Consider the following 23,245-nt stretch of genomic DNA (forward strand, 5'->3'; position numbering starts at 1 on the left):
AGTGTGCCCGAAGGAAGCTGGGATAGGCTCTAGCACACTCGTGTGACCCTTGTGAGGATAAGCGGATCAGAAAATGGATGGATATTTATTTATTTATTTATACATACGTACATACATACCATTGGGAGGCAAGCCCCAATGAGTACAGATGATGAGGTTGGGAGGCCAGCCGCAATTAATGAAATGCTGAGCAAGGCAGCAATTCACCTGAAGGCTAAGATCATGGCGAGAATCAAAGCTGGGCAACCAAGAAACCGATTACAACGGCTATGTGAAGTACCACCTGAAAGTCTCGTGGAAGCTGTGACTAAAGCACTGAGGGCGATCCCTACCGTAACAATCACGGCAACCAATGAGCTGATATACGCTTCAACATCAGTGATCCTAGAGATGCTTGGCTATAAGTGCAACCATGGGAGTTATGAGATACATTACCCACCATGGAAAAGACAGTTGGAGGCGAAGATCAAGGCGGCTTGGAAAGATGTGAGTCAATTGACGGAGACCCAGAGAGATGTGATGAAAAGGCCGATACCTAAGAGGTACATCCAGATGACGATACCTGAAGCACTCGAAACTGCCAAACAAAGGCTCCGAGCTGTGTCCAGTCGCCTAAAGAGGTACACAAAAGAGAATGAGGCCAGAGGAATAAACAGGCTGTTCATAACACAACCTGCGAAAGTGTACGCTCAGTGGCAGAGCAGACCCACCAAGAGTGGAAACTGAAAGGTACTGGAAAGGCATATGGGAGAAGGATGTCACACATAACAGCAGTGCACAATGGCTGGTGACTCTGAGAGAGGAGCACAGCAACCTCCCTGAACAGAACCCAGTTACCATAACAGTGGCAGACATACAGGACAGAGTCTCACATATGAAAAACTGGACAGCGCCAGGCCCGGACATGGTCCACACCCACTGGCGAAAGAAACTCACAGCACTCCATGAGCCCTGAGCAGCGCGAATGAACCAGTTGCTGAGGGATGAGACTTACCCAGGATGGCTAACCGAAGGGCGAACAATCCTGATCATGAAGGATCCCTCAAAGGGTGCAGTCCCATCCAACTGTCGGCCAATAACCTGTCTCTCCACAACATGGAAGTTCATGTCAGGCATTATTGCGGCTAAGATAAGTGGACACATGGATCAATACATGAGCGAAGCACAGAAGGTCATTGGTAGAGATACCAGAGGAGTCACACATCAGTTCCTGGTTGACATAACAGTCGCACAAAACTGCAGGTCCCAACATACCAACCTGTGCACAGCCTGGATTTATAAAATAAAAGCCTATGACTCGATGCCACATACATGGATCACTGAATGATTGGAGTTGAACAATGTGAACAGGAACCTAAGAGCCTTCATTGCGAACTCGATGAGGATGTGGAAAACCACACGTGAAGCGAACAGTAAGCCACTTACCCAAGTGTGCATCAAATGTGACATATACCAAAGTGATGTACTCTCCCCACTGCTGTTTTACATAGGACTGGACCCGCTAAGCCAAGTAATAGGTAGGACTTGCTATGGATACCGCCTCCGAAATTGAGCTACGATAAGTCACCTCCTCGACATGGATGACATAAAGCTGTATGCGAAGAGCGAAACACATCCACACAACCAGGATCTACGGCAGTGACATCAGGATGTCATTCGGGCTTGAAAAATGTAGTTGAATGGTGACAAAGAGAAGCAAGGTAGTCCACACTGAAGGGGTCTCACTCCCTGAAGGAACAACAGCAGACAGCAACAACAGGACAGCTACAAATACCTCGGTATACCTCAAGCCAATGGCAACCTCAAACTGGCAACAAGGAAAGCGGCTACGGCCAAATACCTCCAGAGAGTGAGGCAAGTCCAAAGAAGCCAGCTCAATGGCAAGAACAAGACCCGGGCAATAAACAGCTATGCCAGTGGTCGGGAACCTATGGCTCGCGAGCCATATATGGCTCTTTTGATGATTGCATCTGGCTCTCTTCGTCAAAAAGTTTGCATGGAGGGTTCAATCCCAAATCAAGCACCCTGAGACTGTACGCAAGCCGTAAGGAAGGAGGCCGGTGTGTAGGGAGTGTGAGAGCCACTGTCCAGGATGAAAAATCCAAGCTCCATGAATACATCAATGAGAAGGCTCCAACGGATGACGTACGCAGAGAATGTCTCAGACAATGGGGAACAGAGGATGAGGCGCTGGAAGAGGGACCATCATGGGAGGACAAGCCCCTACACGGGATGTACACCGGACCATAACTGAAGTGGCTGATCTCAAGAAGTCCTATCAGTGGCTAGAGAGGGCTGGCCTGAAGGACAGCACAGAGGCACTCATCCTGGCTGCTCAGGAACAGGCCCTGAGCACCAGAGCCATTGAGGCCCCGATATACTACACCAGACAAGACCAAAGGTGTAGGTTGTGCAAAGAGGCACCTGAGACGATCCAACACATACCTGCACCTGTAAGATGCTGGCAGGGAAAGCCTACATGGAACACCATAACCAGGTGACTGGCATAGCCTACCGAAACATCTGTGCGGAGTATGGATTGGAAACCCCAAAGTCAAAATGGGAAACACCTCCGAAGTTGGTGGAGAATGACAGAGCGAAGATGCTGTGGGACTTCCAGATCCAGACTGACAAGATGGTAATGGCGAACCAACCATATATCGTGATCATAGATAAAGGGCATAGGAAAGCCGTTGTAGTGGATGGAGCGGTCCTAAGTGATGGAAACATCAGAAAGAAGGAACATGAGAAACTTGAGAAATACCAAGGGCTTAGAGAAGAGCTGGAAAGAGCCTGGAAGGTAAAGGTGACAGTCGTGCCTGTGGTGGTCGGAGCACCCGGCCAGTGACCCCCAAATTAAATGAGTGGTTGCAACAGATCCTGGGAACAACATCGGACATCTCAGTCCAGAAATGTGTGTCCATTTGTGTGTCTTTGTACATGTTAATAATATATATTTTTTGTGTTAATGTACACTGCACCCTAATCATCTTATCAGTCTAATTTTCACCCAAAAAATATTTTAAAATAAAATAAAGCAGGTAAAGTTGTTAGCTCTCAACAGTCTGCAATTGCAGCTTGTGATCAGAACTGTTGCGCTCTATCTTTTATCATCATTATTCTCATTCAGAGTTTGCTGAATTTTACACAGAGTGTACAATTCACCGAGAGCACGAGCAAAGAATAGGAATCTAGGAGGGCCCAGGGAAGCACTTTAATACGGTACATGTGAGCTACGATAGTTAACAGGCTGCAAAAGTGCTAGCATGCCTCAGTTTCAGGCTGTTTCTCATCAGGACGTGTGTGTCTGCGTGCGTGCGTGCGTGCGTGTGTGTGCGTGTGTGTGTGTGTGTGTGTGTGTGTGTGTGTGTGTGTGTGTGTATGTTTGCGCGTCCGTACGCGCGTGCCGGTAAGGGTAGATCCCGGGAGGTTAGTTGATCGAAAAGTAGATCTTCGATCCCAAAAGTTTGAACACCCCTGAATTAGGGCATTTACATGGAGAAATTTAGAAATTTCTTCCAGAAAAAAAATAATTTCGTAAGTAGAGGTAACACTGTATTTATACAGTATAAATTGAAAAGTAAACCTTGATTGATGTTATCAGAGTGACATTGGATTCTAGATCAACAATATGATACATTGATGCCATATTTACCAATGTTGTTTTTGCTTTTCCTTGACTGTGGTTTAATCGACAGACTTTTTAGTTTAATGGATACAGTCATGTGAAACATGCACACCCAAATGGCTTTCAACGAATGTTAAAAAAAAATAATAATAATAATAAACCAACGAGTAGCAGCAGCAAAAACAGGTTCTATATAAAAAATGTTGGCGCAGCGTGCAACTCCCACACAGATACACAAATATCCATTAGGCAGCAGGCTGTGAATGCCAGTGCCAGTGTTTATGTCCTTGGTGTATATATAATCTGTGTTAGAGTAATGGATGAGCAATTAACAGAGCAGCACATTCAGTCACTCTGTTCAACTCCCCTCATATTGTAAGTAGCTTTGTAACATGGTAGACTTTCAGGCCGTCAGTAGCAAAGACTGGAAGAACTTATCTTGGGCATTGGTGGGAGGCCAAAATGTACAAATTGGGACCGGCTTCCACAGATGTGCCACTAAATTTCTAAAGCACAAATGATCCATTGAAGAGTCGTCTTCCATAACAACGCAGGGAAATTCTGCTTTGGTGTTTTTTTTTTATTATGTCTGTTTCCAGCAAAGATGGGCACTTAACCCTATTTTGCCGGTCCGTCATCCGGTCCGTTACCCTGCCGTCATCGTCACTCCCTCCTTATTCGTATAATAATCGTGTTCCGTCCCCGTCCATGCTCATCCTTTTAAAGATCTTCCGTCCCAGTCCACCCCTTCCTCTGAAAAGAAATATTTAAAAAAGAAAAAAAGCATGCATGTATAACGCCTTGGGAGAGAGTCTAACAGCAGAGCCCAGCCTTCTCAGGGGGGCAACATTAATCGCATATATTTGCATACCACTGTCGATCCCATCTTGAACTGCGTCTTTTGCGACAACCGCAAACAAGTATTATCACAGACAGCATTTACATTGCATCGACCAAGACGCCTTCTTGAGTACGCTGATGCTGCAACCAGCTGTATTGGATGTGGCAAAGTGAAGCAAATTGTGAAGCTGCTTCGCCCTTGGAGATGCATTATGAAGCAAAACCTCACTGGATTACTATGGAATTGCTGCTTTTGATTGTATAATGTTATCCTAGCTCAATTTTATAATATTGTTTACTGAATTTATGGCTAATATTAAAGCCACATATGGCAGAGGGGCTGACACGTCACTTCGACCCGGTATGTTATCGAGACTCGCGACGAAGCTAAAGTGCGTCAGATAGATGCGGATCTGAAAAACACGTTTCGATGGGACTGGTTGGATAGAAAGCTGACGGTGTCCCCAGTAGGAAACAGTAAAGAGGAACCATTGTGCTTGTCGGATTACGTGAAAAAGCTTGATGTCGCCGGTAAAGCTCTGTGTATATGTGTGTGACGATATCATTCTGTACAGATCGAGAGGATGGAAAGCTTTAGTGTCACGCAACCTCGGTGAAACACCGAAAACAGAAGTTTCTACTAAAAAGTAACTACTCGATCTGAAGCGCTTTTTGACAGCCCGGAGCATGTGTAAAAACAAGAGGAGTTGGCTAAAGAGAGAGATGAAAAAGAGGTAGAGGACCGATACGCTTTTAGCGCTTGCTAAAAAGCCTATAATGAAGAGAAAATAAAGTATTCTACCTCATGTATACATGTATTTTATTATATAAAGTGGATGTCTATTTACAGTATAAACAACAATATCAGTTTCAGCTATATATTTTTAGCTTCGTCGTGAGTCTCGATAACATTCGGCATTCACGTTAGGAAGGTGAACACGGATTAGTAGTGATTTGCATTTGCCGATACTGTATAGCGACCAATCACAACAAGTAAGACATTGGTTTTAGCCCATATTGGAAGTAACGACAAACGAACACTTAGCGATAAAAAACGGGAATCAAACTGGATGCTTGCAAACGTTACTTGTAAATGTTACGAGCCCCGAATCTGCCGAATACAAGTCCGGACCCCCGCCCCAAGATCTTTTTACGGATTTGGAACAACATAAAATAGGTCCATTTTGACTGGAAAAAAAGCGGAATTCCGCCAAAAAGCGGAAAAATCTCATCCCTGACGCCCATTTCCGCTTTTTCCATCACTAGCCACTCTCATCGATGTTTAATGTTGTATATGTTAGTTGCTCCATGTACAGCACTTTGTGTGCAGCGATGGCTGTTTGAAAGTGCTCTATAAATACAGTTGAGTTGAGAATTTTATATATCAATCAATATTCTGATTTCTTGGACGTAACATATTAAATCCCACGTAAAGTGCTTTGTCACAGCTGCATTGGCTGTGAAAGCTCTCTATAAATAAAGCCGTATTGTATTATATTCTTTTAGGGTAGCTCCATCTAGTGGATGCATAATGCAACCGCAGCCACGATTGTGCCCTGTATTTTATGCGCCTTAGAATGTGGTGCACCCTATATATGAAATTTTTTTTTAAATATGCCATTCATTGAAGGTGCGCAAAATACTCTGAAGGGCCTTATAATGCGAAAAATACAGCATTTTTAATTGCACTCACAAAAAGATTTTCCTTTCTTTGAATTGAGGTGAGAAGGTTATTGGTCACATTGCTAGTGGAAAATGTTTTGAAATTATTTTTCTTGATCTCATCTTTTACAACACCAAACTCTGGCATTTGAACAGTGGTGCACCTACTTTTTTATAACTACCATACATTGAAGACCCTTGTCATGCTTCCACATCCTCAATTCGTCTTCTTTTAAGTGTGTGTGTGTGTGTGTGTGTGTGTATGTGTGTGTTCTACTGTTTAATTCTCTTGTACATGAGATGAATAATTAATTGGGATTCATCAATATTCTGCTCTCATTAAGTGATGGTCACTCATTCTGGTGCTGCACACAGCTAATATGATTGACATGAATTATTTCTGTAATTTCATTTTGCCGTTTGTCATATTCTAAAGGTCAAACGATGATCCATTCATTTTTATTGCCACGTAGCCTGTGGTGAACTCTGTGAGCAATGTCAATGCAGAATTGTTGACAGTATTCATCACCCGAATGACCAACTCACCAAAACAGCCATTATCCCAGCCCCGCACTCTGTAGCTCTCATGGTTTTCAACATGCTCACCAAATTGGTGCAAGCACCACACAAAAATTGAAGTGGTTGAAATGTTACTCAAAAATGTCATTGGAGGAGACAAACAAACATGAGTAAAATCATGGGTGTTCACACAGCACACACTTGCTCCGGCGCTGCACCGATGTATTTTGTTGCGATATATTTTACACCGCAGCAAATTGTGTGGAGCGTTCACACGTGCAAAGCCGCTGAGCGTGTCAGCACCGGCACAGCGTCGGTGCAGCCCCACTTGCCCCTCGGTCCTCGAGCCAGTCCTCGAGGCCAAGGACCGGCTCGAGGAACACATCTCTGCCAGCCAAGTCTTGTGTCGTTATTAAACAAATACATGACGGAAGTCCGACACGAAAGCAACGCATTCTCGCCGTATGTAATCATCTCTTCACACGCATTTACTCTGGAGCAAATTTAACCTAGTTGCGTTCACACATGCAAATTTACATCGGTGCTGCTTCGCAAACGAGCATTTGTTCTGCAGCAAATTTTTAAACCACCTCCCTGAGGTGGATCAAATTTGGTCCGGTGTAAGCTGTTTTCCGGGGCTACGCCGGAGCTAATTTGCACGTGTGAACGCTCGATTGGGGCAGCCCCGGCGTAGCACCGGACCAAATCTTGCCGTGTGAACACCCCTATAGTCAGTTAGTCAGTTATAAAATATATGACTTGTCCCATTAATTTATGGGAAGACAGCAAGTGCATCAATGACAAGCTTTCTTTGATTTAATAGTAATTGGCTGCAGCTCCCAAACTGCATCAGGCTGCAATCAAAACCTGAAATAGCAGACAAACAATTCGAGAATTCAAATGTCACCTTGGCACACTAAAATGCAGAATTGATAAGAGGCCATGCGCTATGACTCCTTCTTGTGACTGGCTCCTATTCAGTCCTTAAATCATGCACAGTCCTTAGATTTGTATTGCTGAATAGACAAGATGTTGCAATGGTTTTTGGTTCTGGTTTCAAAAAAGGTTCTTTGCCACCTCTCATTTTACATGTGCAACACCACATTTCAATGCTAGTTAGCACCTACCTTTGTGAAACGTAATTTAAAGACGCAAAATGGTCATGTCTGCACATGAAAACTATGAATCTAACTATGAATCGAATAAATCATTCACTGTGTCTCTTATTCTTTCTGCCATCCTCTCCCAAGTCCCTCTCAAATTTTGACACCTTTTCATTGGAGTCCTTCAGTTGTTTTTCTATGAAACCCTGACTCAATTCTCACATGTTGTTCTCACCATTTCCTCCTACACTTAACAGGCAGACATACATTGGTGTTAACAAAGGTGGGATTAATCCGTTTATCTCACTGTAAGGAGAAGGGACAACCGTTGGGGAAAGGTTCATCTTTCACTTCTCCTCATTCTTGTTTCGCTCTCAATGTCACGATTTTCTCATTCAGTGACATGTCCAGGTTTGTTTTCATATCCTATCCAAAGCAATGTTATTTTATTTTTCGAAGACCACAGATCCATTTTAATTGAAAGAGGTGAGGTGGAGACACTATTAAACTCACAAGGCGTGTTGAAGTGTGCTTAAATCTTTTACCATATGTCATAACATGGTATAAAATTAGCTATAAATATACTGTCGGTACACGGTGAGGAAGAAGTTCTAGGTGAACCCTGTGCTCTGCCTGAAGACAGCTGGGATAGGCTCCAGCATGCCCGGCGACCCTCGTGAGGTGAAGCGGATCAGTAAATGCATGGATGGATGGATGATAATAAGAGCTAAATTAAGTAATTGTGTTGCAACTGATTGCTACGGGAAAAGGGAAAATCAGCTTTAAAAAGTGTGAAATCAAACCCGTGTTTATGTTGCGAGTAAGTCGTCGTGCCCCATTATTTCACTGCTGTACCTTGTTCATCCCACTGCTTTACAGAAATGTGGGGCAGGTAAGTGATTTTGCAGAAATCCTTTCTTCTTACAACCACCTCCTCTCCCAAAGCATTTGTTCTCTAAGCCTCCACTGCTTATACTCTCTCTCTCTCTCTCTTTCACGTTTTTCTGGGTAAACACGGGCGTTCTCATGTTCCACAGCAGCTGGATGGGGGAGGATGAGTGTGACACCGCTTCATTCGCTGCTTCCATTTTCTCCTTGTAGCAGCCCTATTTCATTAACAATGAGTGTGTTTCATTAACAATGAGTGTGTGTGTGTGTGTGTGTGTGTGCGCCCGTGTGTGTGCGTGTGTGTGTGTGTGTGTGTGTGTGTGTGTGTGTGTGTGTGTGTGTGTGTGTGTGTGTGTGTGTGTGTGTGTGTTGCAGCCTCACGGTCATAAATTGCAATGTCACTGCCAAGGACGGAGGGCCACAAGTGATTTAATTCTCCGATTACTATTAAATCTTGTATTTTTAGGGACCCTCGAGAAATGAATATCACAGGTACTTCTATATTCCAAGTGTCCCACCGCATTGAGAATGCAAAATAACCACAAAAGCCTTTTGATGCCAGGTTTGGTTTCACAATAGAGTTGACAAAACCTTGCAAGATTTACTCATTGCCACCAATTTTCTTTTCAAGTGTGAAAGAATTACAGATAATTGCCATTTGCCGGAATCCACCCAACTGAACAATTAGATTTGGGAAGCATGAGACATGCTCATGCTTGATGTCTGCTTACATTACCAACATTGCAGTCAGCTGCTGCTTCGCGGTCTTGTTGTAACTACTAAACCCTGAACGGCTTGATGTATGATTACATTGAATAATCATTGAGTAAAACACAAAAATGGATGTTTATTACAAAGGTCTCTTAGGGTCCAGTGTACTGTGAGCCTTTCAATTTCTTTTTAGATTGCAAAAACAAAATGATAGAGCTTCAGTGCAATGGGTTTAATTATTTTCACTTTAAATGTAGTCTTTTATTATGCATTTGTGATGTCCACCCTTTTTGGGGTGCCAACTGGGTTTGGACGTGGGATCCAAACCCCAGTGGGGTTGAAGTGGGGTTCATTGTGCACTTTCACTAACCGACTCCATGTTAGCATCTTCAACATGATCTGTAAGTTACATTTTGCCAAGCTGGCACGATCATCACTTTGTCTTTGTTGTGACTGATAAACTAAGTTCCGATATCTTTCGAACTAAACTGACCCTCATTACTTCCGCAGAGAATAAAAGTGATGCATTTCCAGAAAAATAAGGATAAAATCCTCGAATTCCCATGGTTTTAAAATCCACCCATCCATCCATTTTCCGATCTGCTTTATCCTCACAAGGGTCGCGAAGGGTGCTGGAGTCTATCCCAGCTGTCTTCGGGCAGTTGGCGCCGGACACCCTGAACCGGTTGCCAGCCAATCACAGGGCACATAGAGACGAACAACCATCCACGCTCACACTCACACCTAGGGACAATTTAGAATGTTCAATCAGCCTGCCATACATGTTTTTGGAATGTGGGAGGAAAATGGAAAATGGAGTACCCGGAGAAAACCCACGCAGGCCCGTGAAGAACATGCAAACTCCACAAAGGAACGCAAACGCCGGGATCCAGCCGGGATCGTCGACCTCTGCACTGTGAGGTCGACGCGCTCACCACTGGCCCACTGGTTCTAAAATTGATTACATAATACTGCACATATATTTTATCATAATGCTTTAATAAACAATGTTAGCTAGGCTCGGCTCAAAGGTCACCCACGACCATATTTCATGCGACGACGAGAACAGGTGGTACAAAATGTCGACAGAGTAAAAATAAACAACCAAAATAATGTGGAAGCACATGTGTGCACAGTCCAACTTTAAAGAACTCATGAAACATCAAGTTTTTTATGCTGTTCGTGGCATGTTATGTAAAATTGAGGACTCCCTCGCAGTAATAATTGCACGAGTCTGTTTGTGTATGGAAGATCATCATAAAAATATTTTTGATTGAATTTTCTTGTTTGTGTTCACATCAATCTACCTTAATAAAATTAATTACAAAGATTCAGAATAATTTTTTGGGGTGACTGACGTGTAGTCCCACCTCGATTAAATCTACCACTGTCGTCTTTGTCATTCGGATTCAGTTTTATTGGGTTTTGCTTGCATGAAAATTCATTTTGCTTGTTGTTCAAATTAGCATTTTTTTTTTGTATTCAAAATAGAACACGTTCCAATGCTTTTGGGGCCCCTATCGGTGATCGTTTTGTTGTCATCTGTCCTGTCAATAAATATCTCAATAGAAATATTTCACGTTAACCTTTGAGGCACACCTACAAATCCACTGTGAGCAAATGCCAAATGAGCAACCACATCCGTCTACTCCCTTTTGTTCTGAAAGGAGATACTCAAATAGCAAAGACAAGTGCTGCTTATCTTCCCAACACTGCAGTAAGATGAGCAGTAATTTCAAATACTCTCAAAAAGACTGATACAAATGTGCACATCTACCAAGTGAGAATGCAGCTTTGACCTTGAAGCCGCCTGAGGAAATGTTATCTGCGCTAATGGTCATCTGGCAGCAGGATCAGCAGCATTACAAACTCACTCAGGCAATTTTGCGATGCACATATGAAGTGAGAAGGAATCGTGCTCGTGCTCGTTCAAATGAATTAATCTAATATTGCCGGATATTCTATATGTGTGCGTGTTCACACTTCCTCTGCTTCTCTTGTTTCGGAAAGCATTCATTTTTCACCAGAGACGTGTGGGTATACCGCTATGATGTGAGGTGATACCCATTATATCTCCCACACACACTCACACGCACACACACACACACACACACACACACACACACACACACGCACGCACACACACACACACACACGCACACACACACATGCACACTTTGGAAAGGATGCATTGCGGAAAGGCAGAAATAATTGCATAAGTCTTGCTGAACACCCCATTTACTTCAGTGGAAGGCAGGGAAAATGTGTGAGTAGGCCAATGTGTGAAGCAGTATGGATTGTGAAGCAGAAATGCTCCAGCACAGGCAACAGTCGTGTGTGTTCCCTTGCTCCACCCCACATGAAAGGACACAAAATCCAATCAACCAACCCCCCCCCCCCCCCACCAACGTATGTGTGCTCATAGCGAAAGCAGCAGGGATTATGCATGTGTGTCTGTCCTAGAAGACCTTTGGATACACTGCACATGATAACTGCAGCTTTGCCTGGACCACCTATCAGTTCTGCTCCCGTTTCTGTTTCTAGGGGGCCCATTTGTTCTGCTGTAAGAGCAATGATCAATTTGAGGCTTATGTCTCGAAGGGTGTTGTGGGTTCTGCTCTTGTTTAACCCCCCCCGTCATGTCATGCTATCCCTGTCCCTCCAAATGTCCCCAGAGTTTTGACCCAAAAAATGGGAGAATGGGGTGGTGAAATGTGAGAAGAAAGGAAAAGGAGACATGGATAAGGAACATTGATCTACAGTGAAATCTAATCCTTCCCTGGGAATATGGTGTTCACATCATATGGGGTGTGGAAAACAGTTGCAGTATTCCAAAAGGGAGGCCCAGCCCTTTATTGATGCTGTACAACTGAAACCATTTAGGGTTGACCCTCAAAGAAGCGGTCAACAATATCAGGCACTTCCATCTGCATTTGATGCACAATTTAGAAATTTTAGCACATTTAATTTCAGTGCACCATGTTTTCCTGTCAAAAAAAAAAAGGATTGGAACACATGACTGTAACAGTACTTTGTTGCGCATGTGTGTCCTATAACATTATTTATTCAAACAATAAATAACGCTGAATGTCTTTGTCCAGTTTCAGGTTTGGGATTTTCCTCAACAGCTTACTTGGAAATTGAGAAATGGCAGTTACAGGCCATAGCTAGTAGTCATTTGGAATATCTGAAAGTAGAAAGAAGTCATTTGTGTGCGACCAGACATCCAAGTTCCCTCAGTCCTGATTAATTTTCTGACTCCTGCCACGGAAAAATATCCCTGCTGTATGATTCTGCCACTGCTATGATTCAGCTCAAGAATGGCCAGGTGATGAGCAAAGTTTGCTTTTCTCCAACCACGAGATGTAGCATTCTTGCCAAGAAGGTCTTTTTTTTTTCATTTTTTGTCTCGTCAGACCACATAGAATTAAATTGTCCCTAAGTTTGAGTGTGAGTGCGAATGGTTGTTCGTTTCTGTGTGCCCTGTGATTGGCTGACAACCGATTCAGGGTGTCCCCCGCCACCTGCCCGAAGACAGCTGGGATAGGCCCCAGCACCCCCCGCGACCCTAGTGAGGATCAAGCGGCTCGGAAGATGAATGAATGAATGAATGTTCTGGGAGTCCTTCAGGTGCCTTTTAGGTAGAGTGTAAAGTGTTCTTCAATCGTGGCTTTATCTGGCCACTCTACTGTATGAGCAGGATTGATTATTTACTTCACAGGGGTCTGTTCTTCAGGAGGTTTCCTTTTTCCACCAAAGAATGTTGGACTTCTAACAGGGTCAACCATAGAATCTTGGTCAACTCCCTGACGAAGGCCCTTCTTCCCCAAATTGGGAATTTTATTTTTTACTATTTTATCTACCTTATTTTCTGTCAAATTATTACTGTACTAGCTGGTTCGCCGCCCTCCGGGCGGCTCATCAGCTAGTTCCTGCGGAAGGCTGGTAAGGTGGTGGTTCGCCGCCCTCCGGGCGGCTCATCAGCTAGTTCCTGCGGAAGGCTGGTAAGGTGGGCCTTTGGCCCATAAAAGTGTTGTTGCTTGGTTCAACTGAATGAAGATGAACAAAATCTTCATTGCTTATCGCGAAAATAAAGAGATGTTTAGCTCTACTAAATAACTAACAATTTCATTGCAATGCTTGTGGGTAGACAACATTTCTTCGCTAAGATGCCCGCGCGATCGTAGTGAGCCACTGCCTGAGCGGCGCAGTGGCGGCGCGCAGCGGCGCAGTGAAGTAGGTACGTTTTGAAAAGGGACAGACGGAAGGACAGACCGCGTGCGGGACGACACGCAATATATATATAGATATGTTTTATGTTCAATAAACTAACAAACAAACAAAACAAATTGCTCAGTTTAGACGATTGGTCGGCTCCAGCAGGGTTCCATTAGGTTCCTAATGTTTCCATTTACCGATGATGGAAGTTAAGAGTACTTATTGTGACTTTCAAATCAGCACCATTCCCAAGATCTGTGCAGCAAGACAATCTTGTCTTGGCAGTATGAAGCCAATTCCTTTGACTTGTTGGTTTGTGCTCTGTCTACTGTAGGACCTCGTGTGTGGGAGGTCTTGTGCATTCCCAAATGATGTCCAATCAACTGAATTGTTGAGCTCCGTAACAAAGCCAGCAAACTGAAGAACATGTGATTTCTTATTTGCTGATGTTATTTTCAAAATAGATTTTAAAAATTATGTATCTTTTACAGTGTCAATTTGAATGCCGTGCAAGCATGTAAATTTTGAGAAAAAATGGATTGAATCAATTTAGTTCCAAACTCCACACAGGCAAAACTTACCATGAAAAATTGATTATGTATCCTCTCCACTAGTTGACAAATGTCAGCTGGTGATTTGGTGATGATGTGTTACCTCCGTGAGAGAATGTACACTGGATGCTTTTTGTGCATGCTCACTTTTTTTTCTTCACATCTGGGACTCCACTTCCGCAAATAGAATCCACTTGCCTCTTCTAAACTTTCTAGTTCCACCCCTTGTTGTCGTGAACACATAAGTCATGAATGACACTGGCTCAGCGGTTGATTTTGGCATGGTCAGCTGTGGCTCATTTTCATGAGACAAGATCCCCCCCCCCCCTCAACCCCACTCCCACCATGGAGTTGTAAAACAGGGCTAAGTGCATAATTCTTTATCTTGTGGGTATTTTGACAAACGCATGTCAGTTGGGAACTGTACATTTTGAAAAAGAAAGTCTCCTGCAGGGGAGATTTTGTTGTTCTATTGTTCTATCATACATCTGCCATTTTCTGATCCGCTTATCCTCACAAGTGTCACGGAGGGTGCTGGAGCTTATCCCAGCTGTCTTCGAGCAGTAGACGGGGGACACCCTGAACTGGTTGCGAGCCAGTCGCAGGGCACACAGATACGAACAACCATTCGCACTCATGCTTAAGGAAAATTTAGTCAGTCAGCCTGCCATGCATGTTTTTTGCAATGTGGGAGGAAACCGGAGTACCCGGAGAAAACCCACGCAGGCCCGGGGAAAACATGTAAACTACACACAGGGAGGCCAAAGCTAGAATTGAACCCGGTACCTCTGCACTGTGAGGTCAACGCACTAACCACTGGGCCACCGGGCCACCTGTCTGTTCCATGTTGTAGACAATTGAACATTTGTTGTCGTAAATAATCAGTTCCTATATGACGGCAGCTCAAATTTTAGGGTGGAAAAAAGAATCTAATTGGAAATAATACAATGTAAAGTATTCATTGAATTCCAAATTGTATGTCAGGGATATTTAAATTTTGTCACCCTGCTGTATTTTAATCAAGCTTTGTGAAGAGATGGCGTTAGGGACTCTGGCCGTGTTGCCATTCCCTGAATTTAGGGAAAATAAGTTATATAGTGATGTAATATTTTAGTCAGTCATTTCAAAGCTCACTTACGAGAGAACACAGATAAGTAAGTTATACTTCAAACTGTTAATGTTGTGGTTCGACTGCATTAGTCAATATCTTTTTAAACTTTGTTTCGAATGGAGGGGCTATGATATCAGATTTTAATCTCTGTAATAAAAAGAGCAAAGACAAACCCTTACTGTTGTTAAAGCCAGCAGTATAAACTGTGCTATGACCCTGAAAACAAGCCAACAACTCATTCTAGGCCATTGAAGAATATTACATAAACCTATTTTTATTCTTTGACTTTTGACTCAGCTTGAGACTTGAATTTAGTTTTACTATTTTTGTGCTTTCTACTTCATTATTCATTAATTGGTTTCTTGTTTGTTGTTGTATGAATGATTTTTGCTCCATGTCCAGCACTTTGTATACAGCGGTGGTTGTTTTAAAGTGCTCTTTGAATGCAGTAGAGGTGAGTTGAATGTGTGTTGCATAAGGAACATTGGAATACCATAAGGAAAATTGGAACAGCTTTTGGATTGTTTCGCTCGACCATATGCTACAACACATGCGTGCGTGTGTGCGTGCACGCACACACACACACACACACACACAGACACAGACACGCACACGCACACGCACACGCACACGCACACGCACACACAATGAGGACATCAAGTCAAAAGTTCAGTTCATATCCAATTAGCAATGCATTCGCCTCGTTGTCATTACAAAATAGCAACTAACTTTAAATCACGACAGGTGCGCATAGGCTCAGTTGTTTGACTTTTGACTGTTGACTTCCAAATTACAATTAATGTTGAATCAAACCGGTGACAAATGGTAAAGAACTTAGAACTGACTGATGAACAAAATGACCAAAATGGCAAACACGGAATGGAATGAGAGCAGATATAACAAAATGGCGGGGAAGTCAAACAAACCATTGGATAAATAAATGAGCAGATGACTAATGAATAAACCACCCATGATGCACTGACCACCCATATTTTCTCAGCAGATTTGGATGGACACTTTGAAATGGATTCAATCAATGGTCAGTCGAGTGTCTTCCTCTTGCCGTAACACATTGCCAACAGTGGGGGATTTACTCGTTCCAAAGCTACGATCGTCTTCAGCAGTGCTGTAATCTTTATTCCTAGTGATCTTAAAGTCAAAGTGACTGTATAATTATAATGTTTAAACTAATTTCTCCTATCAGCAGCTAAAGATTATGAACAGATTTTTTTAACTGGACCATATCTGAAACTTGATGATGCATTGTTTTAATGAGACTCATTTTAATGCTGCAAGGAGGAATTCTCTTCACACTCAGCTGGGGGCCTTGCTCAAGGACATCTTGACAGTCGCCGGTCAAAAGACTATCATCCATCCAACAGCTCGTTAGCAATTTATATTTTATCCGCAGTGTGACTTGCAAGGATGGAGGCAGTGCACAAACTGAATGCAGGTCCTGAGATAATTGTTTTCGAACAATACACCAGAACAATTTTGTGTTGAAATTCAATTCATTTGTTGTCATTCAACGTTTCAACACTATGCACATGCAAACAAATATTTACCTTGTTCATCCTCTGAAACACCGGGGTTGATGCAAACATTGGTTTTAGTCGTTTCTGAAAAAAAAGATGTTGCAAGAGTAATTACCGTAGATATAAATATACATATCTCTGAGCAAAACAAAAGTATTCCACTTCTTTGGTTTAAAGCAAATAGGTAAAACATTTAGGTGGCGGTGTATGATGAAACAATAACTGGGGTGTCATGGTCATCACTGATTTCAAATGACAAAATGAACATTCAGCTAATTGTCAGTGTGTGATCCATTCCTTTTCTGATTAAAAAAAATGATTACAATGAGCAGTAAAGTGAGTCCGTCAGTGAGCTGCCGTGAGTACTGTATTTCAGGCCAGTTCAATCTGTCCGACAGCGAAACAGCATGGAAAATGCATTTACTGGTCCTACGTCGCATGTAGGTTTCATAAATCTGACACGCAGCCAAATACAGAAAACATTGAAAATTAAACAGTGTTGTACACCTTTCAGTCCCACAGACCTCAATGCCATGTGACCCATATTGTTTTCACTATAGATGTTACGATCAAGGTTTTGAGCTGCCGATACCGGTTCTACCGATTTTTTTTCTACATTAATTATTTGACTAATCATCCATCCATTATCTAAACCGATCATCCTCTCGAGGGACGCAGGCGTATTGAAGTCTATCTTAGCAGTCATTAGGCAGCAGGCAGGGTACACCCTGAACATGTTGCCAGCCAATCACATGCATGTTATGGAATGTGGGAGGAAATTATCGTTGTACCAGAGTACCCAGAGAAAACCCACACAGGAACTAATGACATCCATGCCTATTCTTCCACTTCAATGGCAAAATAAAAATGATAAAAATAATAATAATAGTGGCCCGGTAGTCCAGTGGTTAGCAAGTCAAATTTACAGTGCAGAGTACTGGGTTCAATTCTAGCTCCGGCCTCCCTGTGTAGAGTTTGCATGGGCCTGCGTGGGTTTACTCCGGGTACTCCGGTTTCCTCCCACATTCCAAAAACATGCATGGCAGGCTGATTGAGCACTCAAAATTGTCCTTAGGTGTGAGTGTGGGTGTGGATGGTAATTTGTCTCTGCGTGCCCTGCGATTGGCTGGCAACCGGTTCAGGGTGTCCCCCGCCTACTGCCCGAAGACAGCTGGGATGGGCTCCATCACCGCCCGCGACCCTAATGAGGATAAAGCGGTTCAGAAAATGGATGAATGAATAATCATAATCATAATCATGGAATGTAAAGACATTTCTGTCCTTATTTTCTTAAGATAGATACAAGTGTAATAATTTGTGCGGAGCACGCATGTCATGTGGAAATTACGTTCTCGACGGCAATTGGCTGTCGCTGACAAAGGACGGACTGGGTTCACCTGTGTCGCCCTGAAATACTGCCGGAAACAGTGACAGAGTGACTGACCTTCCCTCAGTTTGACAAAGGCTCACGCTTACATTTCAGAATGTTGTTGACTGATTCAAAACCAAAAGTAGTGATAAGATAAGATATCCTTTATTCGTCCCACACTGGGGAAATTTACAGCCTCCAGCAGCAAGAATGTATGTAGAAAGAAGAAAGGAGAAAGAGAAAAAAAACAACAAACATCTTTCAATTAAATACAATATGATATATATATATATATATATATATATATATATATATATATATATATATATATATATATATATATATATATATATATATATATATATATATATATATATATATATATATATATATATATATATATACGGCCCGGTAGTCCAGTGGTTAGCACGTGGGCTTCACAGTTCAGAGGTACTGGGTTCGATTCCAGCTCCAGCCTCCCTGTGTGGAGTTTGCATGTTCTCCCCGGGCCTGCGTGGGTTTTCTCCGGGTGCTCCGGTTTCCTCCCACATTCCAAAAAAAACATGCATGGCAGGCTGATTGAACACTCTAAATTGTCCCTAGGTGTGAGTGTGAGCGTGGTTGGTTGTTTGTCTCTGTGTGCCCTGCGATTGGCTGGCAACCGATTCAGGGTGTCCCCCGCCTACTGCCCGGAGACGGCTGGGATAGGCTCCAGCACCCCCCGCGACCCTAGTGAGGATCAAGCGGTTAGGAAGATGAATGAATGAATATATATATATATATATAATCCACACAGTGGATGCGTTTGAAGCACGCTGTATGAACAATAAGATTTCTTTCTTTGATAGATGCTGCTCCAGCAGCCTCGAGTATTTTAGCAGCTGTAATTTGAGTCATTCCACCTACAGTCCAGATATTTAATACAGAAAATGGGTCAAACTGCTCAAATTGGTTAAGACCAAAAATAGTTCATGTTTAGTCGCAGTAGGCTGCTTGATGTGTTTCACAACAGATCACTTGCAGACGCGGGGTTGTTTAGCAGACGGGGTTGTTGTGCACACGGCGTTGTCTCACAGTTACCGTTAACCTGTTGCCCCGCGAAACCACTGTTTCAAAATATGAAATGCTGAATTGTGGGTCTGTTTGAGTGGGGGATTTGTTTGTTTGTTTGTTTTGTTTGTTTGTTTATTGAACATAAAACATATACAGTAATAATTTGGTAGATAAAAAAGTAAAAAGAAAGAAATCAGTCTTCATTCAACACAGTTATTATGTTCAAGGGAGTAGGATGAAGTAAAAAAACTTATCTAGTCCTACCCCGTTATGTGTTTATATCTATTAAATCATTTTTATATCAATCAGAAAAGAAAAAGTAAGAAGAAGTCTCCATTAAGGCTCATACTTTACCCTTAACCGTGATATTTTCACAACTTTTGGTTTGTATCGGGATTATATACATCCTCACCCTGGCACTCTTGTGTCAATTTTCTCTTGTATTCATAATGGATATTTCAATACCTTTCTCTATTTATCAACTTAGTTCTGATTTATCATTATATTTAATGTTTAGAATTTATCATTTGACTCTGATTGATGTAGGTTGTTTGTACTATTTTTTTGAATTTGTTTTTGAAATCAGCAAGCGATTTACTCATTTTTAGGTCCGTTTCGAGATTATTCCACATATTAAAACCTTTGCTAGATACACTTCTTTGCTTGATGTTTGTTCTTGTTTTGAGTTTTTTGAATAAGTTGGTACCTCTTAATTCATAGTTGCTTTCTCGAATTTCAAAAAACTTCTGAATGTTTTGGCAGAGCAGGTTATTGTGTACTTTGTACATTAATTGGGCGATTTTAAAGTCAACCAGGTCATAAAATTTCATCGTATTTAATTTGATAAACAGTGGATTTGTGGGTTCCGTATATTTTGATCTATTAATAATTCGAATTGCTTTTTTTTGTAGTTTGAGAATAGGGAGTGTGTTTGTTTTGCAGGCATTTCCCCATATTTCCACACAGTAGGTCATGTATGGTAATAGTAATGAAGTGTATAATGTGTACAAAGATCTCTTATTTAGCACTTCCTTGGTTTTGTAGAGGATCCCTACGGTCTTGGCTATTTTTCTTTTTACGTTATCGATATGTGGTTTCCAACATAGTTTTGAGTCTATTACTAATCGGAGAAACTTGGTTTCATACGCTCTTTCTATTTCAATTGAGTTTACCATAATTTTAGCTTGGTGTTTCATTGGTCTTGTGCCAAAAACAATTGACTTCGATTTTTTCAGGTTAAGTGACAATTTATTTCTGTCGAACCAGTTTTTTAATTTGTTTAATTCGTTTTCTACGGTTGTCAGGAGCTGTTTCAGATTTATTCCAGAACAGTAGAAAGTTGTATCATCAGCAAATAGGACACATTTAAATAGTTTTGAGACCTTGCAGATATCATTTATATATTTGATGAATAGTTTTGGACCAATCACTGACCCCTGAGGAACTCCGTGAGTGATTTTCAGTTGATTCGTTTTTTTATTGTTGAGTTGCACGTACTGATATCTGTTTTCTAAATAACTTTTTATCCATTTATAAGCTACACCTCTAATGCCATATCTTTCTAGTTTTTTCAATAATATACTGTGATCTATTGTGTTAAAAGCTTTTTTTAGATCTAGGAAAACCCCAACAGTAAATTCTTTGCTGTCTATATTAGTGGCTATTGCTTCCACAAACTCCATAACTGCCATTGAGGTGGTCCGTTTTTCCCTGAAGCCATATTGATTCTCACTTAACAGCGCATGCTTTTGTATAAAACTATCAAGTCTGCGAGAAAATAGTTTTTCTAATATTTTTGAAAATTGTGGTAGTAGTGATATTGGTCTATAATTTGTAAACAGATGTTTTTCTTACTGATGTTTTTTTTACTGGTTCTTATAAAATTTACTAGTTTATTTTTATAGGTCTTATATTTTTTTTTCTGCTTCTTCAGTTCTGAATTTTAAAAACAATTTATATAAATTGTTTTTCTTTTTACATGCATTTTCTATGCCTTTCGTTATCCATGGCTTACTTGGGTCTTTATACTTTTTGGATACTTTAGTTAATGGAAAATGTTTATCATATAAGGAGATTATGGTAGACTGAAATACTTCAAACGCTGTATTTGGGTCTTCGTTTGAGTAGACCTCGGTCCAGTTTTGTTTTTCTAGGTCTTGCTTAAAGGCATCGATGGAACGTTGGGTTCTTAGTCTTATTTCTGTTATACGAGTTGTTGATTTAGCTTTTCTATCGAAATAATTATGAAAAACTGCAAAAACAGGCAGGTGGTCACTTATGTCATTAATGAGAAGTCCACTTTCCATTTTATGATCAATCTTATTTATAAATATGTTATCTATTAATGTGGCCGTGTCAACTGTTATTCTGCTAGGTTTCAGGATTACTGGGAAAAAGCTGTTGCTGTACATAGTATTTATGAAGTCAGTTGTTTTTTTGTGTCTATTTGGGTTTAATAAGTCAATGTTAAAGTCACCACATATTATTCGTGTTTTCTTATCGTTGTAGTAACTGAGCATATCTGTTAGTTTTTTATTGAATGTGTCAATACATGTTCCTGGTGTCCTATAGCAACTTATGATATTTGATGCCTTTTTATTGTGTATTTCAATGGTTAGACATTCATTCCATTAGGTTTTCTATTGTGTTTGTAAATCTCTCGATTTTACTGCATTTAAGTGCTTTGTCTACATATATTGCAACCCCCCCTACTTTTTTGTTTTCTCTATTAGTTGCAAACATTTCATAACCTTCTATTTCCATTTCAGTTGTTTTATCTTCATCAAGCCAAGTTTCTGATATGGAAATTATTTTAAATTTATTGAATTTAGTCAGGTATTCCTTCATTTTTGTGAAGTTTTTATAGAGACTTCTACTGTTTAAGTGTATTACCGAAAGTGCATTTTCCAATTTTATATTAGTGTTGAATTGTTCATCCAGGTAATAGTTAGAGTTTGTTACCCTTTGTTTGTTGTTGAAGAAGTCATTGTCTGGGTCCAAATTGTTCTCGGGATCGAATGGCTTATAGTCAATATCTTCAAAGGGTTGGAAGTTCATGTTTTTGGGATGTGAATTTCCCGCTCCCACACGGTCGTCGATGGCTCCCTCATGGCCGTCGTTGGTTCCCTCGCTGTCGTCGCTCGCTCTCTCGCCGTCATCACTGGCTCCCTGACGGTGGTTGCAGACTGGTTGTCTCCAGGCTTCCTCACGGTCGCTGGCTTCCCTGCAGTCGTCGCTGGCTGCCTCGCGGTCGGTCGGTCTTGAAAAAGTTATTGTCCGGGTCCAAGTTGTTCTCAGGGTCAAACGTCTTGTGGTCAGTAGGGTTGGAAGTCATCAAAGGGTTGGAAGGGTCATCAAAGGATTCAAAGTCCATGTTTTTTGGTATGTGAATTTCCTGCTTCAGTAGGGTCACAGTTTTTATTGTCGGGTGGTGAAAAATTCTCAGTATGCTGCTTGATGGTGTTGAACTCGAGCCTGTTGTGTTGGAGTACTGGGCGGGGGTGGACAATAAGTTTGTTATGTCTTAAGTAGGCAGTTTCCCCTCTGTCACGTGCAGCTTTTAATTTTGGGAGGAGCTCTTTTCTTTTTTGTCGTACGGCATCTGTAAAGTCTTCGTTAATGTAGATGTTGGAGCCTTTTAAGTATTTTGCTTTTTGTAGGATCCTTGATCTGTCGTTGTATCTTAGAAATGTCACCACAACTGGCCTTGGTCGAGGTCTTCCACGGTCTTGTCTTCCTGTGCGGTGAGCTCTCTCCACCTCAATTTGCCCCTGTATCAGCAGTTTCTCCTTAAGGATTTTTTGAACTTTTTCCTCTGTTTCAGTCCACTTTTCTCCCGGTTTTTCCTCAATTCCATCAATTACTAAGTTGTTTCTTCTTGACTGTCCTTCCAAGTAGTCCACCTTGTCCGTTAATACAAGCATGCCGTCACATACTTTGTAGAATTCCGTTTGCATGTCTTTGGAATGGCCAGTTTGACAGATTAGATTTTTTTTAATGTCGTCTACCTCTTTTTGGGTAAAGTTGATGCTGGTTTTTATTTCTTGGACTTCCCTGG

General features: G+C 41.7%; 1 protein-coding gene across 1 annotated transcript in view; it reads right to left on the reverse strand.

Moving 5' to 3' along the window:
* The window catches only part of fat3a (FAT atypical cadherin 3a), a 220,235-nt gene that overhangs the window by 142,718 nt on the left and 54,272 nt on the right, over window positions 1–23,245 (reverse strand). Inside the window, 1 exon segment of the mRNA XM_052078759.1 lies at window positions 16,797–16,850. The gene's annotated coding sequence lies outside the window, so the exon portion shown is untranslated.

This window comes from Hippocampus zosterae, chromosome 10, assembly GCF_025434085.1.
Source record: "Hippocampus zosterae strain Florida chromosome 10, ASM2543408v3, whole genome shotgun sequence".
Lineage (NCBI taxonomy): Eukaryota > Metazoa > Chordata > Actinopteri > Syngnathiformes > Syngnathidae > Hippocampus > Hippocampus zosterae.